Below are 4,783 nucleotides of genomic sequence, written 5' to 3' on the forward strand. Positions count from 1 at the left end.
TCTTATGTGTGTCGCGAACATATAAGATAGGGTGTTAATCTCTTGTGAAGCGACGGTGGATCTCGAGATTTAGAACATGCCATGCTAGCATAGGTTCATGTACGAGTCTGTATGATTAGTGGGTAACTCTAACTGTTTTATTCGCCCTGTGTAATCAAAAGGAATAACTTGTTCTTAAATCATTATGTTGTCAATTTATGTAGACATATAGGGACTCAACATAATTGATGCCTATTCAACTTCTATCTTAATTGTGGATGTTTGGTAGAATGGTATTAGTACAATAAAAGTTGGCTTTTATCATTTTCGTGTTATTCGATTAATATCATCGTTGTTCCATGCTAAGGGTAATAACAATGACTACTGAAGGAAGTAGTAATGAAGTTGTGATCTCATGAGTATTTTAATATTGTTAATTCTAAGTGTTAATTAAGTGTTTAATTCTAGTAGTTAATTATAGTTGATAATTAGTTAATCAAATCTAAGTGTTATTGTCTTAACATTGAGAAGTAATCATACATTCATGAGTGAGTTTAATTGAGCATAATTAGTTTGAGTCTCTGTGGGAACGAACTAGAAAGTATTCTATATTACTTGCGAACGCGTATACTTGCGTGAACATTAGCGCGTGTTTTCGCCTTAACAAGTTTTTGGCGCCGCTGTCAGGGACTCGGCGTATTTGTTTAGTTTATGTACTTACCATCATTGGTCGTTAGGACTCAGTGATTAAGACGTGTTACTTATTGTTTCCGGTTGTGTTTCTGGTACTTTAGCGAGCGTTTATGCAAATTTATTCTCGTACTCGCAAGAGGACTTTAGATACAGCTGAGGAGACAGACGAAGTTCTTGATATTCCGGAGAAGATGGACTTTGAAGATTCGGATTCAGGAAGTGAGCAGAAAGAGCCAGTAATCATGAGTGATCGTATTGTTCCGGCAGATCCAACTCTTATGGACTTTTCTCGGCCTAAAATTGATGATATTCAGTCAAGCATTCTTCATCTGGCTATCCAAGCTAACACCTTTGAAATCAATCCGGGCACTATTCAGATGGTGCAGAACTCTATTTCTTTCGGAGGAGCTGCGACTGAAGACTCAACATGCACAGGAATTTTGTCGAGATCTGCAGTACCTTCAAATATAATGGTGTGACTGATGAGGCTATCAAGCTGAGGCTTTTCCCATTCTCACTGAGGGATAAAGCTAAGGACTGGTTACATTCTGAACCAGCTAGGTCCATCACTACTTGGCAAGATCTTGCGCAAAAGTTTCTGGTGAAGTTTTATCCAATGGCCAAGACTGCTGCTATGAGGAGTGCTCTTACTCAGTTTGCGCAGCAACCTACAGAATCTATGTGCGAAGCTTGGGAACGGTACAAGGAAATGTTGAGAAAATGTCCACATCATGGAATGCCCGATTGGATGGTGATCACTGGTTTCTATAATGGTTTAGGGGCCCAATCTCGGCCCATGCTCGATGCAGCAGCTGGAGGCGCCTTGTGGGCCAAAAGCTATACTGAGGCTTATAATCTTATTGAGACTATGGCTGCAAATAAGAATTAAAACTCAACTCAAAGGATGATGCCTGGGAAGGTAGCAGGTATTCTGGAAGTCGATACAGCCACCACTATTGCAGCGCAGGTCCAAGCGTTGTCTATGAAGGTCGATTCTCTAGCTACCTATGGAGTCAATCAAATAGCTATGGTCTGTGAGCTTTGTGCAGTTACTCATGCTACGGATCAGTGTTCTCTAGTTAATGAATCTATTCAGTATGTGAACAATTATCAGCGACAACAACAGCCTGTGCCAGCTACTTATCATCCTAACAACAGAAATCATCCAAATTTCAGCTGGGGTAATAATCAGAATGCTATTCAGCCACCATATCAGCAAGGTGTGAGTAAACAGTTCAATCCACCTGGATTCCAGCAACCACAGCAGTATGCTCAAAGGCAATCATATCCTCAACAGGGAGGTGCAGCTGCACCCAATAGTGCTGATTTTGAGGAACTTAAGCTGTTATGCAAGAGTTAGGCGGTGTCGATCAAGACCTTGGAAAATCAAATCGGTCAAATAGCCAATGCAGTGCTCAATCGCCAACCTGGCACACTTCCCAGTGACACGGAAGTGCCAGGCAGGAAGGAAGCTAAAGAGCAAGTCAAGGCTATTACCTTAAGGTCTGGGAAAGTTGCTGACGCTGAAAAGGCAAAAGAAGGAGAAGCTGAAGTTGGAGATGAAGAAGTCAAGCAAAAGGAGAAAGCGGCGGAACCAAGGAAGACTACTGTTGAACACACTCTTTCTGAGGGTAATATAGGGGAGAAACAGCTCTATCCTCCACCACCTTTCCCTAAGAGATTGCAACAACAAAAGATGGATAAGCAGTTAAGTAAGTTTCTGGAGGTGTTCAAGAAACTTCACATCAATATAAATTTCGCTAAGGCTCTGGAGCAAATGCCTAGTTATGCGAAGTTTATGAAGAGTATTCTTTCAAGGAAGGTGAAACTGGATGACCTTGAGACCGTTGCTCTAACAGAAGAATGCAGTGTTGTGCTGTAGGAAAAGTTACCTCCAAAGCTTAAAGATCCAGGTAGCTTCACCATTCCTTGCACCATTGGAAAGTTGTCTTTTGACAAATGCCTTTGTGATTTGGGAGCAAGCATCAATCTGATGCCGTTGTCGATCTTTAAAAAGTTAGATTTGCCTGATCCAAAGCCCACCTACATGTCTCTACAATTGGCTGATCGTTCTATTACTTACCCAAGAGGCATAGTGGAGGATGTGCTAGTCAAGGTGGATAAGCTCTTCTTTTCTGCAGACTTTGTTATTCTGGATTTCGAGGAAGATAAGAAGATTCCCATAATCTTGGGAAGAACTTTCTTGGCTACTGGCCGTACCTTGATAGATGTGCAGAAAGATGAACTTACAATGAGGGTGCAGGATCAGGATGTGACCTTCAATATATTCAAAGCAATGAAATTCCCTATAGAAGATGAGGAGTGCTTAAAAGTGTATTTGATTGATTCTGCGGTTACTTCAGAACTCGATCATATGCTAATGTCTGATGCATTAGAAAAGGCCTTAGTGGGGGATTTTGACAGTGATGATGAGGATAGCAACGAGCAATTACAATATCTTAATGCTTCTTCCTGGAGGCGAAAGCTGGATATGCCGTTTGAATCTCTTGGTACTTATGACCTCAAAAATGCTGAAGGAAAGCTCAAACCATCAATTGAGGAAGCACCCACCTTGGAGCTTAAGCCATTGCCTGAACACTTGAGGTATGCTTTTTAAGGTGATGCATCTACATTACCTGTTATTATTGCATCTGACCTTTCAGGTAGTGAGGAGGACAAACTCTTAAGGATTTTGAGAGAATTCAAATTGGCTATTGGATGGACCATAGCAGACATCAAGAGGATCAACCCTTCATATTGCATGCATAAGATTCTGCTCGAGGAGGGTAGTAAGCCAACTGTTGAGCAACAGCGCAGACTTAATCCTATCATGAAAGAGGTGGTGAAGAAAGAAATTCTAAAGTGGCTGGATGCAGGAATCATTTATCCTATTTCTGAAAGTTCTTGGGTGAGCCCCATGCAATCTGTGCCTAAGAAATGAGGTATTACTGTGGTAGCAAATGAGAAGAACGAGCTCATCCCCACTCGAACAGTCACAGGATGGAGAGTATGCATGGACTACCGAAAGTTGAACAAGGCCAGGAGGAAGGATCACTTCCCTCTTCCGTTTATTGATCAGATGCTTGACAGGTTAGCTGGTCATGAGTATTATTGTCTTCTGGATGGCCACTCGGGGTATAATCAGATTTGTATTGCACCAGAGGATCAAGAAAAGACTACCTTCACTTGTCCATTTGGCACGTTTGCTTTTCGCAGAGTTTCGTTTGGGTTATGTGGCACACCGACCACTTTTTAGATATGTATGATGGCTATATTCTCTGACATGATTGGCAATAATGTCAAGGTGTTCATGGATGACTTCTCCGTCTTTGGACATTCGTATGATGAATGTTTGAATAATCTTCGTGTCGTGCTCAAAAGGTGTGTGGAAACTAATTTGGTGCTCAATTGGGAAAAATGTCATTTTATGGTGTGTGAAGGCAATATTCTTGGGCATAAGGTCTCTAGCAAGGGTCTTGAGGTGGACAAAGCCAAGGTGGGAGTCATTGAAAATCTTCCACCACCTATTTCTGTGAAAGGAATCCGTAGTTTTCTTGGTCATGCGGGTTTTTATCGGCGTTTCATCAAGGACTTTTTGAAGATATCTAAGCCGCTGTGCAACTTGCTTGAGAAGGATGTGTCTTTCAAATTTGATGATGAATGTTTGACGGCATTCGAGACTCTTCAGAAGAGTTTGATCACTGCACCAGTTATTACAGCACCGGATTAGACAGAGCCTTTTGAGATGATGTGTGATGCGAGTGATTATGCGGTAGGGGCAGTTCTTGGGCAGCGCACGAATAATCTCTTTCATGTGGTCTACTATGCTAGCAAGACCTTAAATGGGGCCGAAATGAACTACACCACTACTGAGAAGGAGCTCTTAGCTATAGTCTTTGGTTTCAAAATATTTCGATCTTATGTGCTTGGGACCAAAGTGACAGTATTCACTGATCATGCGGCCATTCGCTATTTGGTTTCCAAGAAGGATTCGAAGCCCAGACTCATTCGTTGGGTGCTCTTACTATAGGAATTTGAGTTAGAGATCAAGGATCGAAAAGTTACTGAGAATCAAGTAGCTGACCATCTCTCTAGATTGGAGAATCCCGAG

General features: G+C 41.8%; 1 non-coding gene across 1 annotated transcript; it reads right to left on the reverse strand.

Annotated features, from left to right (window-relative positions):
• Positions 1-1,303: 1,303 nt before the first annotated feature.
• On the reverse strand, positions 1,304-1,410 carry LOC141687638 (small nucleolar RNA R71). The gene has a single exon (XR_012561128.1). It is a non-coding gene; the product is annotated as a small nucleolar RNA R71 (small nucleolar RNA).
• Between the last annotated feature and the right edge of the window lie 3,373 nt (positions 1,411-4,783).

Source organism: Apium graveolens, chromosome 9 (assembly GCF_009905375.1).
Source record: "Apium graveolens cultivar Ventura chromosome 9, ASM990537v1, whole genome shotgun sequence".
In the NCBI taxonomy this organism is placed as follows: Eukaryota; Viridiplantae; Streptophyta; class Magnoliopsida; order Apiales; family Apiaceae; genus Apium; species Apium graveolens.